The following is a 26,995-nucleotide window of genomic DNA, read 5'->3' as shown; positions in this document are numbered from 1 at the left end:
AAAAGTTGGCTTTCACACAATATCCAGCTCACTGTTAGGATGGGAGAGACAGTCTCTCAGGGAAGCAGAACCTCTATATGATTTAATCCGTTTTCAATGGAATCCTTGTGTATGGCCTAGTATATGGCCGGTGTTCCCGGTGGACAAACCATGTGCATGTGAACAGATCATGTGTTTTCACAAACACCCATTAGAGTCAGGTGCTAGGCAGTGCTGTTCAGAGTCCATCCCTTTTTACCAATTTTCCAAAGTGAACTGTCAACTGAGGGAAGGGGACGTTGAAATTCCTTTTCTGTCTCCCTTTAGTTGTCACTTTTTAAATTTCATGTGCTTTGATGTCTGTTACGTCTTCCTGCCTGATGATCCTTTATCTCCAGTGATGCTCGATCCTGAACTCACCTTCTGACTACTATCTCCAGTGTATCTTTCCCATCATTTTCTTTCAAATTTTCTGTGCTTCTATATTTAATGTGCATTACCTCTAGAAGAATATAACTGCATCTTACTTTTTTCTTTTTAATTTGTTCTATTTCTGTCTTTTAACTGGAGTGTTTAGTCCATTAACAATGTAATTACTGATATGGTATTTAGGTTTACCACTTAATTTTTTTTTTCCTATTAAACCCTTAGTTTTTATTCCTATGTTCCTCCTTCCCTGCTTTTTTGGGTCATTCATATACTTTCAGAACACCCCTTTAATGTGACTATTGGCATTCTACTGCTACTCTACATTTTCCTGGTATATGCTCCGGGGACTACAATACACAGCCTTAGTTTTTAAATCTACTAAAATACTATGCTGCTTCACATAAAATGTGGACACTGAAACCACACAGATCCATCTGCACCTTCCACCATGCTCCATGTCATGCTTCTCACATGTATTTCCTTCTGAGTGCATTACAAATGTCAGAAGACAAAGGATTCATTTTGCTTTAAAAAGTTTTATGTATTTTGAAGGAAGGAAGGAAAACCATCTTCACATTTACCTGTGTATTTACTGTTTTCTGTGTTCTGCAATCCTGTGCTGGGACCCATGTTCTTACCTACTGTCACTTTCCTTCAGCCTGGAGAGCTGCCTATGGCATTCCTGGAGTGCTCATCTGCCAGCAGTGAATTCTCTCACTTTCCTCCTTTTACCTTCATCCTTGGAGGGCACTGTCAGGGTGCAGGATCCTGGTGGATGGTGTCCATCTCTCAGCACCACTGTTCCTGGGTACCAGAGTCCAACCATTTCAAGGGCCATGTTAAGCTTCTCTGGCTGCTTTCAAAATTCTCCCTTCCCCTTTGGTTTTCGGTATTGATTTTAGATGATGTGAGCAGGCAGTTTTATTTATGCTGTTTGAGGTTGACCAGTCTTCCTGAATCTGCACATTTATGAGTCCCACTACATTTGGAAACTTTTCAGCCATTCTCTGTCCCCTCCCCTCCTCCTGGGGCTCTGGTCTCAGCCTGGGTGATGTCTACTGATCTACTTTCATTCCTGTCATTTCCACCCTACTATCCAGCCCATCTAGTGAATTTCTTATTTGAGATATTGCATTTTTCAGTTCTAAAATTTCCACTTAGCTCTTTTCTATATTTTCAATTTTTCTGCTGCAAGCTCATTTTTTTTCATTCCTCAGGAGCCTGGTTTCCCTCACCTTGGTATGCAGTCTCTGCAGCTGCTTAGACCGTCTGAAAATTCCACCATCTAGTCATCTTGGGGTTGGCCTCTGTTGCCTGTCTATTTCCTCCAGAATGGGCCTGATGTCCTGGTCCTTTGTTTCTTGTGTGGTTGGGGGCTGTGTCCTGAACATGAGAATGTCGAGCTGAGGGATATCTGGGTTCTGTCACACCCTCTGGAGAGCACTGATGTCTTTGTTGTAATAGCATGTAAGCTGGTGAGACCCAAATGTAACCTGTGCTGTGCCCAGCCCTGTCCACTTGGGGGCTGTTCTCTGCTTACCCCTAGCCAGTGGCCACGGTCCCACTTACCCATTCATCTGTGAACAAAAACCTTACTCTGCATGCTCACTCTGGGTGCAGCGTTTCCCTCAGACCATGGGCTGGGGGGACCCAAAGTCCTTGCCCTACCAAACCAGGCAAAAATCCAACCACCTTTGGGGAGCCCTCCTCTGCATAAGGTGTCTATGGGCTTGTGTCCACTGGGGACTCAGTGTGGCCTGGAAAGGGGAGCACACATGTCATAGGCCTTTTCATTCCTCCAGGGTTGAAGAATGGATCCATAACGAGATGGAACCATCACTGCTTGCTGTCACTGCTCTGGGACTACTCTATCCAGTAATACAGTCAGTTCTACACGCAGTGAACCTGAAAATGCATGAGTTCCCTCATCTGTGTTAGTCCACCACTCTGGGCAAGGAGGCTGCCTAGGGGTAGGAGTCCAGGTTAGATAATAAACACAGTGTCAGAACAACATGGTGAAACCTGCGGGCTGATGACAGATGCTCAAGCAATGAGAAAGCCAGAAAAAAAGGCACGAGGATACATACCCCAACACAAAATGTTAACTCTTGCAGAGTTTTTTTCTAAATGATTTTCACTTACCAAATGAATACCTGAAAAACAAAAGGAGAAAAGTGTATTAAAATCTGGCATGCTTTGCCAAAAAACTTAGAGAAGACTACAGCACTGTGTTATCCCACTAAGTAGAGCCCATGTCTGTGACCCCAGGGCACAGAGCTTATGAGCATTAAATGCAGCAGGAGGTGAAGGTAGAGGGGAGACCTGTCCTCAGGTGCTGCGTGCAGGTAAGAGCAGAGGGGAGGCCCATCCTCGGGTGCTCTGACTGGGACATTGGAGCCCCAAAGTCCACCAGGCTGTCCTGGGGGATAAAAGTCTTTTCATCCCCTGCCACGCCCCACATAGCCAGTACAGCACCACACCCACAGCAGACCAATCAAAAAATATTCTGGAGAAAAGTAAATGTAATACTTGGTTTTCTTGCAGTAAATAATTTCCATCAAACACCATTAGAATGCCATACCTTAGAATCTGAAAATTTAAAGGATGGTACTACCCAGAGCCCATATTATTAGGAAAGAGCCCTAAATTAAAGGACTTTGGGGGTTTGTCTCCTGTCTCTTCTCTAAGGCCATGAGGTCTGTCTTCACTTGAATCTGAGTAGAACCTCGAGTCCTCACACTGGCCCGGGGCTTCCATGATGCAGGCTCACTCTGCACCCTTGGGGAGGGGAGACACAGGAGCCCAAACACAGACAGTCAATCCCTAAAATATAACGGAACAAAAGTGAGGTGGGGGGGTTGCATGTGACCTTGGGCCAAATACCCCTCACACCTGTGCAGCTCTGGCACCTGTCCCCCCGCCCAAGTTAATAACAAAATCTACCACTTGGGCTTAAGGATAAAAAGACCACACCTGTCTTTACAAGCATCACAGCCTGTTATTTAGGAGTAAAAAACAGTGGGGAGCTGACATGCTACAGTATGAACGAACCCTGAAGGCATCATGCTGGGTGAGATAAGCCAGACACTAAAGGCAACGGAGTGCAGTGTGTTAACTCCATATATGTGAAACGTCCTAAACAGGTGCATCTACAGAGACAGAAAGTGGATGAGTGGGTGCTAGGGACTGGGAGGGAAGTGGGTGTGTGGAGGGAAATGGGGGTGTATGGGTCTCTTTGGGGGACGATAAAATTTTTTTACACTTAGACAGTGATAATTGCAGAACTCTGTGACTACATAAGGCCACTGACATGTATACTTTAAATGGTTAAATCTAACGATATGCAAATTATACCTCAATAAAGATGTTTAAAGAAGTAGTTGTTTAATGGGACACATGTGACTGAAAGGGTCAGGTCTGCAATTTGCACAGAGTCCTCAGGGAAGAGGCCAGGGTAAATCTTGGGAGTCTAGAGCACTGTGGGCCCCAGGACTGCTACACTGCTTTTGAATGCATGTGTGATTTTCCACTGTGAAAAGTTCAGAAGCAGACCCTAAAGGCAAGAGTCAGCACTGAAGGACACTGAAGCAATGGGGGCGGTGAGGAAGAACCATCAGGTGGCTTTCTCTCAGAGCTGAGGGTGCTGGCGGCCTGGCAATGGTACTTTTAACAATCCTGACCCATCAGGGAATCATACTATTTACAGGTAAAATAACATGATGTAGGGTTTGCTCTTTACTCCAGAAAAGACAAGTTGGGAGGAGACGGGACAGACGTGTGTGTGTGAGGGTTCTTTGCATTATACTCTCTACTTTTGAACAGGTTCTAAGTTCCCATAGTTCAAAACTTTTAAAACAGCCAGTATACACACTGGCTAATTGAAGAAACAAGTTTCCCCAGCAAATTCTCTCAATAACTCAGCTTGTTGATGCAGAAGGAAAAAGGGAGCATCTGCACTAACTCATGAAGAATGAGTGCTTTCCACTGGTATCAGGTCTGGTCAGTAGAGACGGAAAGCGGCCAGGTCGGAGCTGGCTTCCCAGGCTCCCGCCTGCAGCCTGGGCAGCTAGGAGACGGCGCCCCCTGGAAACCAGGGGCAGGCCTGTGGTGTTACCACCACGTTTACTGAGGATATTTAAAAATGTGTTCTTCCGTAACTTCGCTGTTTTGAATTTTGAATTTCAAGGCTGCCTGATACAAGATTTTTAAATATAGGTAATTATATCTAATTACATGAAAAACTAAAAAGTCTTCATTACTTTTATAGCTTTTATTATATTTTTTAACAGCTGGAACTTACTTTAGAAGAGATGACCATCCATGGAGCTATTTGGGGACATTTTACTGTTTTGTTCTTTAAAGAAACTCAAGCCCTTCCGTTTTCCAAGAGACCTAGTTTTTGCTCCCAAATGGCCTGTGTTAACACGGTGCCCATGCCTGCCGATTAGAGACAGGGCCTCTTCACAGAGGAAGGCCATCTTCATGTGAAGGAAGCGACAGAACCAAGAAGGGGGGAGCCTGGTAAAGGAGCTACATCCAGGCGAGAACACCTGCCCACCACACAAAGCGGTTTTGTCCATGGCCCCCCGGGCCTCATTCTACCCCAGTCACTTCTGTATGAGGCTTCAATTTTTACAGAAGACCTCTGATTAGAAAAGTACATCAGGTTTCCAGCACTTTTTTGTGTCATAAAAAGGCTTCATGGATAAATATTTATTAAGTTATGCTCCCATGGCTGTGGACAGGCAAGCTGTGAATTTGTGACAATTCCCCGCATTTTCTTGCCTGGCACAGAGCTCCCCAAAGGCTGACTCAGGAAGCAGGTAGACAGGAGTTAGTGATAAAACCTGTTCTAAGCCACCCCAATTCCTGACACATCATCCACACTGAAGTCCTTGTCGTGTAGTGATGGCCAAACAGAAGCAACTCCGGATGAAAATGCCACAGGAACTAAAACAGCAGCCCTCGGTGTGCCCAAGCAGTCAGGGGGCATCTACCCTGCCCCGGCCCCCACCCCAGCCCCCACCCCAACCTCTGCTGGAATACTCGTCACAGGACCATGGGGAATGAAGCCCTACCTGATCAGCAATGCGGGACCAGCCAAGGCACCGGCAAGGCCCTGTCCCAGTGCCAATGGGCAAGAGCAGAGAAGGGCCTTCTCTCTGGGTGAGAAGGGCTGTCTTGTTGTGGTGGAGCTGATCTTGTTGTGAGGAGTCTCTAAGATGGCTGGACTTTTGTGAACACGACTGTCTGACAAGAATGGAAGAGCCTACAGCCCTGCCTTCCTCCACCACCACCTGGGACTGCGCCCCTGCCTGGCATTGGGTACTTGACCCTTATTACCACAGAATGAAAATGGCACCATTCTGCTCCCTGGACCTCATAAATCTGAAGGAGGAATTCATTTTTATGCATCAAATGTATCTATACCTGATGAAATTGATGGGCTACAAACTAGGGCAGAGGCAGCCGTGGAACGACTTTGTATTTAAGGCCTAGAGCTAAAATCAGGCTTTCATACTCAACAGTCAGTGCGGAGCTCTGACCCTGGTCCCCTCCACATCTCCCGGTCTGTTGGCATCTGTTCTCGGTACTCTTTGAAGTTGATACCGTCCCTGTGTCAGAGGGACGTGCCAGAGGCAGCTTCCTCCACAGGAAGGGACCCCCTGAGCCGCCCAACCTTGGTCCAAGTTTCTAGAGATAATTCTTTCTTCTTTTTGGGGGGCCAGGAAGGTGGGAAGAGAGGACAGTTATACAGCAATCCTTAATAGCAACAAAGGAGGCTTTTAGGATTATTGCCAAAGTAAAGCATGGACAAAAAGATCACAAATCCAGCTTTTTGGAAAAGCTGGTGCTAAACTAACTGGAGAAACTGGGGCAGAAGTCACAATTAGGATTTCCAACAAGGTTCCACCTTCCCCACATCCAGAAGAAAGGACCAATGTTAGAAAGGCCTTCCAGCTGTTTCCCACAGCCCATCCTCAGAAGGCAGAGAGCACCTCAATCAACCAAACAAGAACATAATCAGAGCCTAACAGTGCTAATGGTGGTTAGGTTCTTCTTTAAGATCACCTAAATTCTATGCAATACTAGTTACCACACTCTGCCTCTTTCTCTGAAATGCCACTGATCCCCAAGAACTTTAAACTCCTAGAGACATAGAAGAGACACCTGAAGTACCAAAACAGCTGTATGCAGGAGTCCATACTGATCAATGAATGAATAAATATCATGGGACAAGAGACAGGTCTATGTGGAAGAACCCACATAACCATGCAGGTGCTCTACCCTTAAGGAGCCCTGAAGTATGGGCTGTGCTAGTCATGCCTCCAAAGAGAACACATGGCGTAAACTTGGGAGGAAAGGAGGAGGTTTATAGTGGAGATGCCTAAGAGACATGACCTGGCTGGACGCCAGGGTCAGCATCACGGAGATGAGTTGTGTCAATGGCACAGACCCAATAGGATGGAAGGCGATGGCACTGTAACTCTGTGGTCTTCTCCCCAAGCCCAGTCAATGAGGAGGAAACATCAGACACATCCCAACAGAGGGAAACTCAACAGAACACTTGACCAGTCTTCCCCAAAACTTCGGAGGGATCAAAAACAGGAGAGTCTGAGACACGGGCTTAGTCCAGATAAGTGTAAGGGGACACGATGACCAAACATCATGCTGGTCTTGGTGGGATCCTGGGATGGAAAGAGGGCATTAAGGAGGAGCTAGGGAAATGTGAATAAGTAATAATGTGTCGACACTGGTTCATTAGGTGTGACAAATGTCTCACTTGATGTAACAGGATGGCATTGGGGAAAACGAGTGGAGTACACAGGAACTCTCTGCACTACTGCTGTGATAGTTTGGGAAATCTACAACTGTTCCAAAAAGTGAAGCTTATTAAATTAAAAACAAGACAGCATAGCTAGGCAGCACCAGCACCTATGCCTGCCAGCCCCCCCTCCATCCCCGCCTGGTCCTCACCAGCGCACAAAGCAGAGTGCAGGCTGGGCCCCCAGGAAGGACTGGTCGCCCAGGTCAGGACAGCATATGCCTCCTTCCACGGGATGCAATGTCTGGGGGCTCTGAGCAACACCTGGGCAGACAAACTCAAACTCTCAGTAAGAAGGATGAACCCAACTTGAGCCCAAGCCCATCTGAGAAGGGGATAATATTCCACAGCAGTGGGCTGCCTGCCACCCAATCTGAGGTACCTTGTTGCCCAATCTAATCCCAGGCTGCCTCCTGTCTCCCATCCCAACAGACACAATTCTGTGCTTTCTCCTAACAAGGCCTCCTTCTTTAAAAAATAGGAAGGAACCAAGAGTGGTCATTTAACTGCCCCTCACTATTTTCCTCAGGATGACTTTGGTACCTATTACCACTCCTGTACCTGAGCATTATCAATCAAAACTTACTCCAATCACACCCGATTGACAAGGAGAGAGGGTGGGCCCCAGCTTCACAGCCACCTGGCACCACTGCACTGTGTCCTCAGAAACCCGGAGCCTCCGCAGGGCTCGCCCTGCACTCCTACCATGGGGCCTACAGCCTTGTCGCATTCTAACCGCCTCTTTGCAGTAGCCAACACAAGGGAATGTCGGGCCACCCGGTGCTGGGCCACTTTCCTAGTTCCTGTCTTGTAGAATATAATCCCGAGTCCAGTCACCTTTCCCATGTCCAGAAGAAAGGGCCAATGTTAGAAAGGCCTGTCCAGCTGTCTCCCACAGCCCATCCTCAGACAGCAGAGAGCATCTCAATCAACCAAACAAGAACACAATCCGAGCCTAAGAAAATGCCACAAAGGAAGTGAATCTGCTCCTTTTCCCTCCCACCCAAGGAATTCTCTCACCCATCTCCAAGTTCTGAACTGCCCAGGCTTACTTTCTAAGTCCATCTACTTGAACCTGGACCCTAGAGTCTGCTTTGGGTGTGGGGTCGCCCACATCCAAGAATGTGGGTCATTATCCTGCAAAGCACAGGCTGCACGACTGAAGCCACACTCCCTGGAAGGAAGCCGTTCAACCACTGCCATCACGAAGAGGAATCACTAGGCTCCCACTTGCCTTGCCAAGTATCAGGATCCAGACAGGAGAGTGGACGAAGGGCAGGCATGGTTCCAGAATGTGCAGCATGTCATGTAAGGCTAGCTGACACTGCCCCACGACGCTGCCCTTGGAAAAGCAAAGCAAGGTTTTACCTGTCTCCTGTAGCAGCAGTTCAAGATCCCCATGTGTGCTGAGACATTCATTTCTGACACTGTAAAGTTGTCATGGACACTGGTCTGGTTTAGGGAGAAGCTGAGAGGACACCCATTTAAAGAGAAGGGACAGAAAGAGGTTCCAAGTGAAGCAGCGGCCACAGCACGCACTCAGCATAGCTGGGCAACCCAATGCAGGGCTGAGTGCCGGCGAAGCACCACGCACACCTGCCAGGCGCCTCCTCGCCCCACGGGGGCTTCCTGTCCCTGCCACGGGATGCCAGCTGGACAACACTTGAAAGACGTTCCATCAACGGTGTCTATTATCTGAGCATCTCATCCCAAACAAATATTCTTTCCTCTCAACTTAAAATAAAGGGGACATGAAAGAACAGATCGTGTCTAATTTTCATTTCAGGGTATTAATAAAAAGAAAGCCCATTTTCCATTTAAGTGGTCCACTCTCTCAGTAAGGTTTCAGTGCCACTCTGACAACTCAAAAACTATCATCCACCAGGGAAATGTGAGTCAAGAGCTGACCTGAGACACTGTCAGAATGGAGGGTACCTGAATTGTGCTAGCCACCCACCTGGGTGCTCATGAAGTCCCACCCCATGGCCCCAAGCCTGTGCCAAACCAGTGCCACAGTTCAGCTGTGACCATGGGCATCTGGCGTCAGGAACATGGTGAATAAACTACTCGTCTCCATTGGCAGATGGTTTCTTCTTTTACATTTTTCACCTAAAACATCTCAGGTGCCATTTATTTTATTTTGCTTTAGTGAGCTTAAATTAATTCGAATCACACTTTTTAACATACCCAAGGGGAGGGGGAGCAGAATACCTTTCCCAGTGAAAAAATATAAGCCTCCATTTTTGGCCACATGTGCTCAGACTGGTTTTTAGAATTTTAAGCATGGGGTTAATCATACCTGACAATATATTTTAGACACGACTCAGAAATACTTTTTGAAGTAAAACTTAAAGTTGATATGGTTTGCCTGCCAGGTACAGTAAGACATGACCCGAACCACCTGTTACAGAGGGAGCATGTCATCTCTGGGCATGACACTGAGTGGGGCTCTCTCACTCTCCGTAACTCCGTTATAATAGGACCGACGCACCTAGAATTCTCCCTCCTCTAGGGTGGATTAAAATCATAGGTCTCAAGAAACAGCAGCCCCTTGGACATCACAGAAAAACCCAGCCAGAGGCCTCTTGTGGTGGCAAATAACCGCTGACCAGCAGACTGCAGGCGGGCAGTAACCACCTGTGGCTGCCATGGAGGTGAGACGCCCCGAAGTGCGGTACCCGTGAAGCCCATGCAGGAAGGAGATGTGAGTGAGGGAAGCATCACGTGCCTCATGGCTGCTTTGTGCTCAGGGCCCACAGAGACGGCCAGACACACCTGACCATGCACCAGCCCTATTTCCACCTTCAGTCATGTCCTTTACAAAAAGAAAATGCAATAAATCTCATTCAATATACCCGCCTCTCTAGGAAACCAATAGTTTCTGTATGGAATTGAACACACGGTGCATGTGCCGAAATGATATGTTGTTGGTCACTGGGTGACCTGTGTGAACACTCATACAGACACCCACAGTTGAGCAACCAGTGGCATAGCCCTTGGTTGTTTTTCCCAATGCATGCAACTCATGCCACAGCTGCAGGTGCTGAAGTTTCCCCGTCTCTTCCTAAATCTCAGGCACTGACTGCCATGGTGTTTGCTCTCAACAGTAACGCATGGACACAAGGCCCCGGGGGGGGGGGGCAGAGTGGAGGGGGTTTCAGGGTGACGAGACACTGAGTCCTCTTTTAACAGGCTGAACTTGGGGGCAGAGCATTCTGCACACTACTGAGTGTCATTCACACTGGTCCTGACCCAAGCCAAGCACAAACCAGCACTTCCCACAGCAGGAAGAAGCACGGAAAGATCCAGCCCAGATGCCTTCTCACAGCAGTGCACATGTGTATTGGGGACCAGGGCGCAGATGACTGAGCTAAGAAGGGACCGCTAAGGGATCCCCAGTCCATGCCATAGCTGTGGGATCATTCAAAATAAGTCAACGGGGGGAACTGAAGGTCAGCTCCTCATGCCCAGGAGTCGGACCTTCTGGGTTAAAGACCTCTCTGGGAAGCGTCACGGTCAGTGGCCCTCTCCATCCTGGGCCAGCACAGAACAGACTGTCAGGCCATGGACAAAGCTTTTCTCCCAGAGGACAGATGGGCTCTGGAGGGACCACCCCAACAGCGGCCCCAGATGTGCAGAACTTCCTACATGTCTACATAAACCCCCACCCCCACATCTACTTTCTGCACTCCACACTGACACCCACCCCCACACCTACCTCCTACACGTCTATACAGAAACCCATCCCATCTACTTCCTACGTCTACACACTAGCCCTACATCTGCTTCTTGTGTATCTATAGACAGCAACCTGCATATTTAACTCCTGCATGTCTACACAGACACCACCTCTTTCCTAGAGCCTTCTCTCAAGGCTTCATCTTATCTTCCAGAGTCTTCTGTGCTTCCTCTGGTAGGTGATCTTCCCTATTTGTGGAACCTAGAACTGAGACGAAAAGGGATCCCCCGAGACCAGCTGAAACACTGTAACAGTTCAGGGCCCCTTGACTTCATCCAGGCTTATCCCAGGCCACAGGCTGCCCTGACACACCCATGTGCCCTGTGTGCATTCCCACAGTACTTCTCCACTCTCCTCACCTCCACAGAGTTCCATCACTACTTCTGATTTGTTCAGCACTGGAGCCTACTCCCCTGAGCAGGGCTGGCCTGGTCTGTGACCCCTGGTACTAGCTGGTAAATGTCCCTCTTGACAAGGAAGGAGGAGAGGGGTTGGTAAGGAGCAACAGGCTTAAGCCTCCAAGTCAGTCTTGTCAAGAGAAGCCCACCCAGTGACTTCCATCTTCATCTCATAGTCCCGCTGGCTCTAGGAAGGTGGCCATGTGGTCTCGCTGAAGCCATGCCACTCCCAACAGAATCGTGATCATTCCCAAAGAAGAAAGTCCCCTGCATTTTAGTTGTTTGGCAATTAGCAGTCTCTACCACAGCCTCATTAACATGATGATACTCTCCTGAGCTGATGTAAGAGGAAAGCCTGCTCGATCTCTCCAGCTGCCAGGAGATTGTGGTTGGCTCTGCGGTAACATCCCCACGATGCTGAGTTACAGCACACCTGGCTTACATATGCCCAGTTTTTTCTACTTACCAGATCTGTCCTACATTGACCAGGGACATGTAGAGGACCCAGAGTGCAGCCATGAGAACCATGTTGGCACAGCCAGTGACCAGGATGAAAGACGAGATGCCCAAGCCGAGCAGCGCAAGGGCATCCAGGTTGGAGTCCATGTGTGACCAGTCCAGCAGCCAGAGGACAGACGGGGCATAGCTCACGGCGCTCCAGCCTACCTGCCCCTGGAAGTGTTGCTGCACACTCTTCAGGTACACTCTGCAGGGCAGCAGTCCTCTGTCTCCAATCAGCTGCTTGTTCTGATGGAAAGCCACCAAGAATGCCACAACTGGAAGAAAAAGGAAAGGACAAAAGGAACGTGAGCAGGAACACACCATCCACGGACACCAGTGGGTGCTCTTCTGATGTGTGGGGCTTGGTTGGGCAAGAAGACAAGGCAGAGTCTGACCAATGATTTGAAACCAAAGCATAGATTTGGGGACCGAGTATTTCTCAAAATCTTGGGGGAAATTTTGGAAGACCCAACCTAGAGAAGTCACGTGTATATGTATATATACCTACACATGTTGTATCTACTTATACACATTGTATATGTGTACATATAGACATACATGTATATAAAATATATACATGTAAATGGTCAGTTAACCACCCCAGACTGCACGCAGCATTTCCATTATAAATACATCCTGATAACCCATGGGTCTGGTCAATGGTGCTACTCCTGGAACTAGCTGCAGTGTTTGAAATTTATGATAGTGCTTACATGTAAGTCACCATTACCCTTCATTCAAACTACAGTTTCTGAATTCGTTTCTAACAATTGCCACTCCTACAAGAGCAGTCATGTCCTCTGGACTTCAGTGTGTATGTGGTTATGTTTGCAAAGAGAAGCTACAGGAGTGCATGGCACTCCTGTCTGTGAGCATGAAGAGGGAAACTCACAGCCACCAAGAGAGGAAAGGTAAGTAAAAGGCAGCTCAAAGCAGTTCCATATAGAGTGCTGGGATGACCACTGTGACACTGCTGGGTAGAAAACACACTCACACTGAAGGAGACACAGGCTGCACTTTGTAAAAAGCTAAATACACTGCATCTCTACAGTGAAGAAAACTGCATCACAGGCAGGACTGTGGGTGAGATTGAGAACAAGGCGGTGGGTTAGGCTCACAGGAGTAACAGTGAGCATCTGCCCTTTCAGGAAAGTGGGCAACCCCTGGTCCAAAGCAAACAGTAACAATGAACTGTGTGTTTATAGCACATGTAAAGAAAAATATATAAGAAAACAGCACAAAAGCTGAAGGGAGATACTGGAAATATGCTCTTAGAAAGACCTAATGCTAGAAAGTGGCAGACTATTATGTGAAGGCAGATTCAGATTTACTTAGAATGTATTATATTGTAAAAGTCCTGTGGGAGAACAAAATGTTTTTTAAACAATTCTAAGGAATAAATCATAGATATGGATACTAAAATGAAATAATTAAAAAATGCTCCTTTAACCATAAAGAAACCAAGAAAAAAGGAGAAAAGAAACAAAACAGAAGGAACAAATAGAAAATAACTAGCAAAATGGTAGATTTTTTTTTTTAAATCCTCACCCAAGGATATTTTTTCCATTGATTTTTTTTTTTTTTAGGGATAGTGGAGGAAGGGAGGAGGAAAGGAAGGAGAGGGGGGAGAGAAACATCCACTTGAGAGACATCAATTGGAGCCTCCCACGCGCTCCCCGAACATTCAATACTAAATGTGCATGTACCTAACAACAACGCACATGTACATGTAAAATGACCTAACCTAGTACATACATGTATATATTCTCTACATATTTTAACTTGAACCTAACTGATACTAACAGGTTGCCATACAGTATAAAAAAGCAAGACACAACTATATGACATCTTTAGTGCACTACTCAACAGCAAGATATATATAATTTTCAAGTTTACATGGAACATTCAGGAAGGCACACCATAGTATGAGCCATAAAGCAAATATCAACATATAGTAGCATTGAAATAGACAAAATATGTTTTCTGACCACACAGAATTAAACTAAAAATCATTAACAGGATATTATCTGGAAACATACTCAAGTCTTTGCAGATTAAACCACATACTTCTAAATAAACCATGGGTTTTTTAAAGGCACAGGAGAAATTACAAAATATTTTTAATTGAATGAAAATTGAAAAGACAGCATATCAGAAATCGTGGGATGCTGCTAAAGCAGTGCTTAAAGGAAAATTTACAGTGAAATGTCCATCTTAGAAAAATAGAAAGGTCTCAAATCTAAACTTCTCCTTTAAGAAATAAAAAAAAAATTACAAAACAAGCAGCAGGAAAGAAATCTCTTAAAAATTTAAGAGCAGAAATCAATAAAAGTGAGAACAAGAAAAAATAGGGAAAATCAATAATCCCAAAAGTTGGTTCTTTGAAAAGGTCGATATAATTAATTGACAGACCTCCAGCCAAACTGACCAAGTAAAAGAGAGAAGACTTCAATATCAGGAATGAAAAAGGAAACATTGTTACTGATCCCACAGACATTAAAAAGATAATAGCCCGGCCGGGTGTGGCTCAGCAGTTGAGCATCGACCTAGGATCCAGGCGATCGGGGTTCGATTCCTGGTCAGGGCACATGCCCGGGTTGCGGGCTGCAGCCGATCAATGACTCTCTCATCATTGATATGTCTATCTCTCTCTCCCTCTCCTTTCCTCTCTATGAAATCAATAAAGATATATTAAAAAAAAAAAGGAACATTATAATCTAAGATCATAAATTTGACAACTTTGATGAAATAGACCAATTACTTGGAAGACAAACTACTAAAACTCACAAAAGGAAAAATAAAGATAATACATCACAACCAATCGCATCACAGAAATGCAAGGCTAGTTTAATACTCAAAAATCGATCAATGTAGTTCGCCATACTAACACTAAATAAGAGAAAACATAAATAATATAAACTGATATACACAAAACATGACAAAATTCAACATCCATTCAAGATAAAAACTTTCAAATTAGGAATAGAAGGAAACTTCATCAACCTATAAATGGCAGCTATGAAAAACAAGAAAAGGTAGCTATGAAAATCACCCAATATTATACTTAAAGAGGAACAACTAAATATTTTCCTCCTAAGATTTGGAACAAAGCAAGGATGTCTCTCTTACTACTCCTATTGAACATTGTATGGGAAGTCCTAGCTAGTGCAATGAGGCAAGTAAAAGAAAGAAAAGGAAAGGAAGATATAAAACAGTTTTTATTAACAGATGACATGACTGTCTATGTAGAAAATCCCAAATAATCTATTAAAAAAACTCCTGAAACTGATAAGTGAGTTTATGAAGGTCACAGAATACAAGATTAATATACAAAAAGTCAACTGTATTCCTCTTATATCAACAATGCACAACTATAATCTGAATTTTTTTAAAAAAATAACAGTAGCAACCAAAAAAGTGCATAAAACCTAACAGATTCTAATCTGTATGTGGAAAACTAAAAAACACTGACGAAAGAAAATCTAAATAAATGGATATGTCGTGTTCATGGATTGAAAAGTCAGCATGTCAAGTCTCCCCAATCTGACCTATAGATTCAATGTAGTCTCAATAAAAATATCCAGCAAGCTTTCATGTAGATACTTTCTGATTCTAAAATCTATATAGGAAAGCAAACTAGAATAGACAAAACAATTCTGATAAAGAACAAAGTTGGAGGGGCTCATATTATGCAATGTCAAGACTTACTACAAAGTTACAGTAATCAAGACAGTGTGATGCTGGCAAAAGGATAGACACATAAATCAATGGAACAGAACAGAGGGCCTAGAAATAGATCTACATAAATAAAGTCAATTGATTTGTGACAAAGGTGCAAAGTCAATCCTTTCAAAAAATGGTACTGGAACAACTGGATGTCCATATACAAAAAGATGAACCTTGACAATACCTCATACCTTGCACAAACATTTACTCCAAAAGAACCATGTCCCTCAATGTAAAATGTGAAAGTATAGAACTTCTGGAAGAAAATCTATGTGACTTGGGCCTGGCAATATGTTTTTAGATACAACACTAAAAGCATGATCCATGAAAGAAAAAAACTGATAAATTTGTACTTTATCAAATGAAAAACTGTTGTTCTGTAAATAATACTTTTTTTAAATCCTCACCCAAGGATATTTTTTCCACTGCTTTTCAGAGAGAGTGGATGGGGGAGAGAGAGACAGAGAGAGAAACATCGATGTGCGAGAGACACATTGATTGGTTGCTTCCTCCACATGCCCTGACCAGGGGCCGGGGATCGAGCCTGCAACCGAGGTATGTTTCCCTTGGCTGGAATCAAACCCGGGACCCTTTAGTCCGCAGGCCAATGCTCTAACCACTGAGAAAAACTGGCTAGAGCAATAATACTTTTAAGAGAATGAAAAGACAAGCCATGGACTGGGAAAAAATATTGCAAATCATTATAAAGGACTTGTATCCAGAATATTTAAAGTAATGTTAAAACTTAATAAGAAAACAAAAACTCAAGTTTTAAAATAGGCAAAAGATCTGAACAGATGCCGAAGTCATCTGTTTCACACAAAGACGATATACAGATGTCAAATAAACACATGAAAAGATGCTCAATATCATTTGTTACTGGGGAAATGCCAATTAAAACCACAATGCAATATCACCACACACCTATCATAACAGCCAAAATCCAAAAAACTGAAAATACCAAATGCTCCAGAGGATTCAGAACAACAGGAACTCTCATTCATTGCTGGTGGGAATACAAATTGGTATGCCACTCTGGACGAGTTTGGCAGTTTCTTGTCGAGTTAAACATAGATTTACCACATGACCCAGCAATTATTCCCTCAGGTATTCACCCAAGTGAACTGAAAACACATTTACACAGAAACCTGCATGCAAATGTTTATAGGAGTTTTGTTCATAATTGCTAAAACTGGAAAACAAACATCACTGTCCCTCAACATGGAAGTGGGTAAACAAACTACAGTACATTTATACAATGGAATGATATTCAGAGACAAAAATGCAGGAGCTGCTGATCACGCAACAACGTGGATGAGTCTTAAGAGCATTTTGCTAAATAAAAGAATCCAGACCCAAAGTCTAAATACTATAGGATTCCATTCATACGGCATACTGGAAACAGAAAAACCACAGGGACAGACACAGATCAGAGCATGCCAGGAGCCGGTGGGGGGGGGGGGGGGGTAGTGGCGAATACGTGCACAGGGAATTTTCAGGGGCTAGAACTATACTACAGGGTACTGGATGATGGATAACTATGCATTTGTCAAAACCCATAGAACTAACTGTACATCACAAAAATTGAACCTTAATGTATACAAACTATCAAAACAACCTAGCCAGGAGGTCAGGGGATGCCAGGATGGAATGCAGACTGTGACAAATGAATTGAACTCTATTGCAAATGTATAACAGACCACACTTAAAGGCAGGGTAAAGGGAGAGCTGGCCTAAGTAACTTTGGAAAATGTTTTGAGTGAAAACTGTTAAGGACAAAGACAAAAGGAACTGTATATAAACACTGGAGTCTAGTTGGTTTTTCTCACGGGGGTAGGTGAACAATTCTGAAACTGCTTTGCATGTGCACTGGGGGTGAGCAAATAAACAAACCATGGTGGATGGTGGGGCAAGATTTCTCACCGGTCGAGAAGGAAGTTGCAGATAAGCAAGAATGGGAGGCCAGCCCACACCTGTGCACTCGATTAGAACCAGAGAAGCCAGTGTGACCTCATCCGAACATGTATTCAGATGGATACAGAGAGAAGCAATTGCACATGGATGCACACACACATATAACCTAGCTCTGTCCGCCAAGAAGGTCTGGAAGCAGCGACACCTCTAGCAATGGGCATCCAGACTCGAGTGCCTAACACCACTCTCTAATAAAAAGAACCAGGCCTTTTGGAGAAATACTGGTTTTAAGTGTAGGAAATATGAAAGGAGCCTGCAGCATCCTGTAGTACCAGAAAGGCAAGAAGTGCTCAAAGGATAAAGAGGCATGCCGCAGGGACACGGGACACAAGTGGGAAGACCCACCACTGACCAAAGCCAGACATCTGACACCACAATGAATAAACAGCATTGGACCACAACCCAAAGTGAAACTAACTGTGGTTGATAGACAGGGAGAAGATACACATCTTCCTCACAGAAAATTCCAAATAATGGAGATGCCCCTCCAGAGCACCCTGACCCACTAGAGCATGGGCTGGATCAGTGGCCAGCGTCCAGAGGACAGAGAACAGACAGGAAAAGCAGAACTTCTCAGAGGAGACACAAGGCAGATGTAGAGGGCTGGACACTGCAGAGGGTCGGGTGGGAGGGCGGCAGAGAGCTCCCCACAGCAGTTCCCACCGTGTGTGCACATCTCTTTCCTGACTCAGACTGGTCCTACGTGCTCCAGAGCCTACCTGGCTCTTCCACACGGGGACCTAATTATCAATGGCTAAACAGCTGGATGTCCTTTCTCCCCCAAACCACAATTCGAACTCCAATGCCACTGAAGAAAAATGAGATTTGGTCTCATCAATTAAATAGTTTAAAAAATAATTCTAAGGCAAAAAGCATAGGAAACTTCCTAGTCTACTTATCAGAAAAAAAAAATGAAGACTGGATTTAAATTTCAGAGAAAAGAAACTATTTTAATTTCCACTCCTGTTATAGAAATGGTTAAGTAGAAAGAATAAACAAATTTTTAAAAAATCATAGGATCTCAAAGCTAAACCAACCAACCAACCAACCTCAGGAAGGCTCAGTCAGCCCCCCACCCCCACTCTAGGAAGGAAGGGGCAGGGGTGAGGCATGAAGGCTTTCTCAGCTGCTCACTGTGGGGTAGCCCAGAGTCTGATCGAGGAGATAAACAGGTCATCTATATACCTATACATGCATTATCAAGATGTCTGCAAATATTCTTTAAAAATAAAAAAGAGCCCTGGCTCAGTTGGTTAGAGCGTTGTACTGTACACCAAAAGGTTGTGGGTTGAATTCCCAGTCAGGGCATGTACCTAGGTTGCGGGTTTGATGCCCAGTCAGGGCGCATACAGGAGGCAACCGATTGATGTTTCTCACATTGATGTCTCTCTCTCTCTCTCTCTCCCTTCCTCTCTCTCTAAAATAAATAAAAACATATCCTTTGGTGAGAACTAAAATAAATAAATAAATAAATAAATAAGAAAGGGTATGGGGGGATAAATGGTGATGGAAGGAGACTTGATTTGGGGTAATGAACACAATACAATATACAGAAGATGTGTTACAGAATTTTACATCTGAAACCTACATAATTTTATTAACCAATGACACCCCAATAAATTCAGTAAGAAAAAATTAGTTTTCTCTCCTTTCAGATAAATCACTATAAAACTAAATCAGAATCACTCCTGAAATGTTGCTTTCCAACCAGGCAATTTTAGTGACGGTGGTTAAATTCTGGCCTTGGTACAATAGCCTCTGATGCTTTTTCTTTAAAGGCTCGTGCTGCAGAGAGAGGTAGGGCAGTGGGGTTTGTTTTTTAAACAAACTGGAAGCATTTTACAGAGAAGCTTGTAAAACCAAGCAGAGCATTTCATTAGAATTTGAGTGGTCTGGAGGACAGAAGGAATGTCCCAGGAACTCTCAGAATCGCTGGAAGCTCAGAACAACACAGAGTGAGGCAAGGTTTCAAGAATTCTTTTGGTTCCACTTTTCCCTCAAAATTTCCAAAGAACAGCTAAAAGTTTAGCAAACATGGGTGTGAATGGTTCAGCTCTGCTACTTCAGTCCTGCACTCGGGTGCCATCTGGGAGGCAGGGTGAGCCACAAGATCCCAGGAAACTTGATTTATCGTGACCAAAAGTGTAACAAGCTACTCCCTTTAGAAAGTGCAACTGAGATTCACCTCAATTAATTAATGAGTATTAATTGAGGAGGAAAAAGCAATAAAACTCTACTATATGTAATGTAAAGAAAGAGGACAGAGCAACTGCACAAAATCAGGATACACATGACAAGCATGGTATCCCAAGATGTGTCTAAACCAAAAAAAGGTAATATAAGCAAATGCAGGAATTAGAGTTGACCAAAAACTAGCTTTGAGATTCTTTCAAAGCTGAATTTTTAAAGAATGTTATCCCAGGGACTCCGAGGTAACAATGTGAAACTGATGCGATAAGCAATTTTGTTCATGTGTCAAAAGTCCACCATTGGCTCCAGTGCTCATGGTTCCTTCTGGAGATGGGCACAGCACGGTTACTCTCATGGTCACGGAAGTCACAGAGGTGGTTCCACATGGGGGCACAACTGCCAGGGCCTGAGAGGAGCCCATCTTCTTCTCCATCGGATCCTCATTTAGCTTCATGACATGGCTTTTCAGGACCACCCAAACAGGTGGCCCCCCAATGGGCTGTGTTTGGGATCCACTGGGGTGTTTGGGACATGGGTCTCAAGTAAGCAGACTACATAGGGCCAGAGAACCTTGTCCAGAATAGGGCAGGAGTCTTGAGATTCTTTGAGAAGAAACAAGAAAGGGACCTCACGTAGACCTGCCATTAAATGACAAGGACCCAGAGCAAGGATGGGGAGACTCTAAAAGCTTCCAGAGAGAAAAATAGGTCCCTATGATATCATCAGACAATAAATACTTATTTGGTCTTCTGTGATCCTGGCACAAAGCTCCTAAAAATTCTGGGATTTCCTTAGTGATGGAGAGGAGCATTTGCTGTTATTCATTAACACACTCCTTTCGATCATACCTGGGTTTATTCCCATCAGGTGACCTTTGGAGGATCAGGGATGGTTGCCAGGGGAACCCACCTTGCGATTAGAGGTCCAGAACTCTCAGCCCTGTTCCCGACCTTCTTGAAGGGAGAGGGGATAGAGACTGAGCTAATAGCCAATGACCAATGATTTAATCAATCAGCCTGTGTAATGGAACTTCCATAAAAACCCTAAATGAAGGGGTTTGAAGAGCATCTGGGTTGTGCTGAACATGCACAGGGGTGGGGAGGGTGGCACTCTTGGAGAGGGCATGGAAACTCTGCACCCTTCCCACACCTTCCCTGTGCATCTCTTCTATCTGCTGTTCCTGAGTTGCATCCTTTATAATAGACCAGTAAACGTGTTTCCCTGAGTTCTGTGAGCCCTTCTAGCACATTATGGAACCCGAGGAGGAAGTTGTGGGAACCCTGATTTACAGCTGGTTGGTCAAATGCACAATTGACAACCTGGCCTTGTGCCTGGAGTGTGAAGTGGGAATGATCTTGTGGGACGGAGACCTTAGCCTATGGGGTCTGATTACTGCCAGGCAGTCATTGTTAGAATTGTTTAATGGGAGAAAAAAACTCACACATTTGGTGTCAGAAGTGTGTGAGTAAAAGTTTCCCTTTAGTCACTTGCATAAGAGCAGGAGCCAGACTGTGTGAAGACTTCTCAACACCAGAAAGTTCTGAGAAAACTGCTTTGACTAAGATTTGTAGGCTCAGGCAAACCAATAATTTCCATGCATGCAAGAAAAGACATGAAAGTTCACTTTCTCCATATCCTTTCTTGAAAAGTTGTTTGGGAATACACTCCAGCAAAAAGCGAATAAACCAAGAAATAAGAAGACTGGGAATTATGAATACAACTGGAGGGAGAACCAGAGGGCCTTGAGGGTGTGCAGTCTATGAAGTGAGTATTCACATCCAGGGACTAAGGATGTCGTGGGGGCAAGGGAGGGGAAGAAAACATGGTTGGTAAAGTATCCTGTGATGACACAGAGCAATGATAAAGACGGTGTAGAAAGTCAAGAAAATTTTACAGAGCAGGAGGCACCCCTAGAAGACAGAGATAGAGGTATAAATAAAAAACAAGTGACTGGGCTGCAAGGAACTCACAGGTGGAAGGACAGACTGGTATGTTAACACTAAGAATTCTAATAAATGTATAGAGGGTGAAGGATGCGTAGGGCAAGGGTCCCTTATTCAGCCTTGCAATGGGATTAGCAGTCCTCAAGAGTAACTATAAAATTCAACATCAAGTGAAATGTGTGGAGAGCCCCTAAGGCATTGTGGACAATCACTGGCACTTCAGGGACTCTGAAGTGGCTCACAGTCCAGTGAGATCTGGAACCCTCTAGATAGAGATCTGTGCAGGATGACTGCCCACTTGCCCCGGGCCATCTCAGCCAGACAACCTGTCCCTGAAACAGGGGAAACTGGTTCCTTTATACAGCTGAAAAATACAGATTTTACCCCAAACATACTTGCAAGGTAGAAAAAAATGCATCTGCCAAAGCAAATCATTCTGTGCTCAGCACAGAATATATCTGCTTGACCCAGTGGCTCAAAACTGTTTCCTTTTGAATTGAACAGAGAATCCCTGTGGAGATCAAAGGCAGCCTGCTCATTTGAAAGCCAAGAGCCAGGTTTTATAAAGCTATGCTCTCTCTGCAAGCAAAGCCACTGGGGTTTTTCCACTGTTATAGGCTCCCCTTTTAAAGGTCTAATAAAGTCTCACAGATTAACTTTGTCTTGACTTCATCTTTTGCTAAGTGACAGCTCAAACGTTTAGAATGACTATTTAATCCTGTGGTGGATAAAGCAACACTGCAAGAACTATTTTTTATGTAACTTAAAAGAGCGAGAAAGAGGGCTGAGTTGAAAGCCCATATTGGCAATCCCATGGCACACAGAGTCCCCTCCAGCAAGTCTTGCAGTGACAATCGCGTCTCTACTGTGTGCTAGGAGATGGCCTGAGTTATCCCAGTGAAGGAAACACTCAGCCTCACCCTCCTGGGGGGCTGCCTGTTTTTGGAAGGTCACTGTCCAAAGAGCTGCAATTCTGCTCTTTATTCCACGTGTGAGGGGAGAGATTTAGAAATGAAGCTGAGGGCTTCAGCGAACACAGTCAGTGCCAGGGACCAGCATAGAAGTTGACTGCCCACTTGCCCAGGCCATCTCAGCCTGGAACTGTTCCTCATCCCCACTGGTCTCCCCTACTTCTAGGTGTTTTGAGAATCGGAGAGTTTGGTTTTAGTCATGACCGCAGGTTGGGCTCATGGAGTGTGTACTTATGTGTTCACTACTGCTCTAATGCTCAGGGCCTCTGTGTCCTTCTGAGTGTAGGGACTGGGGGGGGGGGGACTGGAATCAGCGCTGGCTGCCAGGCCAGGAGTTGGTGTTCTGGGCACAGACCGACTTCTCTAAGGCTCTGCTGGCTGGATGGGCAAGCCCTGTACAGCTGCCTGGTTCTCAGGCAGTTGTCAGCCTGATGAGATGTGGATGTCACCTGCACAAGCTTCACCTGCCTCGGTCTCAAAGCTGCCAACAAATTTCTGGTGAACATCAGGAGGCAGAGGGAGCGCTGCGGACCCACTGGGCCTATGGGATGATGAAAGTTCCAGAGGCTCTGGGTCCCACAGGGGCTGCCCACCGGTTGGGATGCGCTCCTGGAATCGGAGGCACAGAGTGGAGATGCTACTCTCTTTCTGCGGTTAGGCTCCTCCTGGGGTCTGGGAAAGGGGTGCTGCTCAGGGTGCTCGGCGCCCACGTTCCTGCTGCCCCCAGCCCATATCAGACTAATGAACTGGGGTTTCTGTAGCGCAGCCCCAGGCCGGCCGAGGTCATGCGAGGGGGCCCTGAGCAGCCCTGCTCAATTTGGGGACCTGACTTGGGGTCCGGGCAACCGACGGCCGGTGGGCGAGGCTGGGGGAGTCGGGGAGGGCGATGGAAGGCAAAGTGGGACCAGGTGCGAAGTCACCAGCGAGGACCCAACCTTCCCTCGACCCCCGCCAAGACCTCGGCCAGATCCCGGGACCTGAGGGGAGGGTGTCGCGCGACGGGGTGCATGTGCAGTGGCGTGGAGGGGGCGTGTATGTCTGGGGGCTCCACTGTGTACCCGCCTGAGGATTGGCCTGAGCACGGGACGGGGCAGGGTAACTGGCAGGAGTCGCGTGCGCGCGCGGAGGAGCGATACCGACGGCGCCCAAGGCCCCGCGGACTCACAGTAAACGAAAGCGAGGGCCCTCAGGAGCAAGATCCTGGTCAGCCAGAAGGTGCCCGGGCGGAGGCGGGCCGGGCAGCCCGCGGGGTCGCGCCGTGGCGCCGGCGGAGAGCCAGACCCCTGGCCCGCGGCCGCAGGCTTCCGCCTCCTAAGCTGCTCCTCCGGCGCCGCCATTGCCGGGCCGTCAGGGGGCATGCGCGGGGAGCGTCGGGCGCAGGGACGCCGGCCCTCAGCCTGGGGCCACGCCCACTCCGCCTGGCCCCGCCCACAGACGGGAGGACACGCCCATGTGCGGGGAGCTAGCGCCAGGCCCCAGCGCGCGCGCGCGCCTCCCGCAGCCGGTGTTGGGCACTGTAACAGAGGGCAAGGAAGTGGGTACCTGGGAAGACCTTGAGCATCTCTCCAGTTGGAAAGGGTTGACCCACTCCGCTCACTCATTCACCAGCCACATTGAAGAGGGCGCCCCTGTTCATTCCCTGACCTAGGCGTCTGCCCTCAAGGACCCTCACCCTAGGGAGGGCGCAGAAGGCACCCCAGGAATAGAAATGTAATGGGAAGGAGACTGTTGGAAAGCTTGTGTCTGGCCAGTATGAGTGGGGCCTGGTCAGCATTCAGAGCAGCTGGGCTGTGGGCAGCTGGATACTCTGGCGGGTATTTCACCGGGGTGTGTGGAGTGGTAGAGGAAAGGCTGGAGCAGTGGTTCAACCCAGGGCCCCAGGCTGTCATTGCCTGCATGGGGTGTGTGGCCAGGCGCCTTGCAGGTGTCTCCTCTCGGACTTCTCATCTCTGCTGCACAAGGAAGATGCTGCGGTGGGAGTCACACAGCTGGTGAGTGACAGAGCAGGCCTTGAAATTTAGCCAGATCCTCCAGCTCAGGTCGGTAAAGCCGCTGTTAGACAGGCAGAGCTCCTTCGTGCTCTCAAGACTGGACCTCCAACCCATGGTGGAATTACCCAAGCAGAGCTCCAGTGAGGACACCAGCAATTCTTCATTCTGAGGATAGAGCAGTCCAGGCACTGTCAGGAGAGGTAGCTCCAAGAGGGTGGAATCATAGGCGTTCCTTTGAAGAAAGAAGGCATGTGAGGATAATGTGGACATTAGAGCCCCAGAGGTCATTGGGTAAACTGTGCCGCACTTGGAAACAAAAAAGGTAGGTATGAGTTCTTCTTATTCATTTGTCAGAGCTCTCTACATTTTAAAGATCCTGTTCTTTTGTTTATATGCAAATGTTTGTCCTGCGTTTTTTGTTTTTAAATTTTACCAGTGTTTTGACATATAAATTATCAGTACTTGTGTGGTCAAATTATCAGTCTTTCTTGCATGTTTAATTGTATCTTCACCACCTGTCGAGTGTGAGCTTCCTGAGGACAGGGACTGGCTCTGGACATAGGGTCCCCCAAATCTAGGCCAGACCAGCAACTTCTGGAACCCCTCCCCAGCCTTTCCTCGCCCCTCCCTCCAACCATTGTTGGAGTAATAGCATGTAAGTGCATCTTACAGTGTGATTTTTTTCCCCGAAGTTGCCTTTCTCATGAAAAACCCTTCCTTTGGAACCCAACTCTAAAGTGGGGCCTATAAAAATATGTTGCAGTGGGTGGCACAAACATCTTCTATATCCTGGTGAAGGCCCAGCAAGAAAACATGTGCCCAGAGGGCTACAGCCTTGAGGATCAGAGGAACTTTAGCCCTGGCCCATGCCCTGTTTCCAGTTCCTTCCATGAGAACCCACAACCTGCACTTTTCCTCCCTTTTGTCCAGGCGCAGCACTTGGGATGGGCCAGCACAGCTGTTTGGGGAGAGCAGGGAGAATCCAGCACCCTCAGCCCAAGCTGGCCCAAGCTTCCCTGGGTCTCTGTCCGGATGCAGGAGCTGCTCAGAGATAGAAGGCAAGGAAGGACAGCTCTGCCATCAGGTGTGACCCTGGGTGCTGCTTTTCAGGTGGGAATGGTCCTCACAAATGGGCCCTTTGTCCTCAGCTTCCCCTGGCCAGGGGCTGCATTGTTGTCCCCAGAGAATGGCACAATGGGGCATTGTGCACAACAGAAAGGGACCCCTTGTCTGGCCTCCAGCTTGCTGCGCTCTGGGTTCCTTCCCTCTCTGGGTTTGCCCGGGGTGGGAGAGGCCATCGAAGAGGTCTGCTGGGCCCTCCCGTTCTCATGTTTCCTCCAGGGTCCTCCTTCCTGGGAGCTGACCGCAGAGGTCCAGTTCATCTGAGGGAGTGGACCCCACCGACCGGGCTTGGGCACCGGATGGGCTGGCCAGCGGCTCAGTTCTTGCCCATTCAGCCTGGATTTAATCAAAAGTGCACTGGTATATTACTCAGTCATAAAAAGGTGTGAAGTACTGACGCATGCTACAACATAGATGAACTACAAAACCATCATGCTAAGTGAGAGAAGCCAGACACACAAGGACACATGTTGCCTGATTCCATTTATATGAAATGTCCAGAATAAGCAAATTCACAGGACAAAGTAGATCCATGGTTGCCAGGGGCTGGGGGAGGGGGAGAGGAGTGGCTGCTAATGGGTGCAGGGTTTCCTTGTGGGTGAGGAAAATGCTCTGGAACCCGATAGAGGTGGTAGTGGCACAGTACCATGGAAGTACTAAATACCACTGAATTGTACACTTAAAAAGGCTTAATTTTACATTATGTGAATTTCACTTAAAAAAACCCACACAACTAAAAAAAAAAAAAAGCCCTGTTGTTGTTTCAGAATCACCTACAAGGCACTGCTGTTTTACCTGTGAGGATAGGTCATGTCATTCACACCAAACTTACCTCTTCATCTATATTAGGGAACATGGAACAGTTTTAGAATAATATTTAGATGTGGGTATGTCTTAGGCCCCACGAAGATGCTCCACTTAAAAACAAAGCAAACCTTTCCTGCAAACTTTGGGCCCACCACAGTGCCCAGAGCTCGTGCTGGAGAGGCACCAGGATGCTTTGCAGTCAGCCAACAGCTCAGTGCCTGTGTCACAGGCACACTGGGGTCTCCACCAAGCAGCCGCTCACCAGCACCAGGGGACTGGGGAGGGGTGCACTACTGAACCTACATTTTCAAGTAAAATACAGTATGAGAAAAAGTCAAGCCGATAAGCGAGAGGCTGTGAGGTGCTGAGATGAGGCCCAAGTGCTTGGGGCTGGTCACA

General features: G+C 46.5%; 1 protein-coding gene across 1 annotated transcript in view; it reads right to left on the bottom strand.

Annotated features, from left to right (window-relative positions):
- Window positions 1-23,908, bottom strand: part of LMF1 (lipase maturation factor 1) — a 103,610-nt gene extending 79,702 nt beyond the window's left edge. Inside the window, exons 1-2 of the mRNA XM_087815746.1 lie at window positions 23,842-23,908; window positions 12,038-12,147 (exon numbers count right to left, since the gene is read on the bottom strand). The gene's annotated coding sequence lies outside the window, so the exon portion shown is untranslated. The remainder of the gene's footprint in view (window positions 1-12,037; window positions 12,148-23,841) is intronic.
- Window positions 23,909-26,995: the final 3,087 nt, after the last annotated feature.

This window comes from Miniopterus natalensis, chromosome 3 (assembly GCF_054644295.1).
Source record: "Miniopterus natalensis isolate mMinNat1 chromosome 3, mMinNat1.hap1, whole genome shotgun sequence".
Lineage (NCBI taxonomy): Eukaryota > Metazoa > Chordata > Mammalia > Chiroptera > Miniopteridae > Miniopterus > Miniopterus natalensis.
Note: the sequence above shows the minus strand (reverse complement) of the source record. Positions and strands in the feature narration are given on the sequence as shown.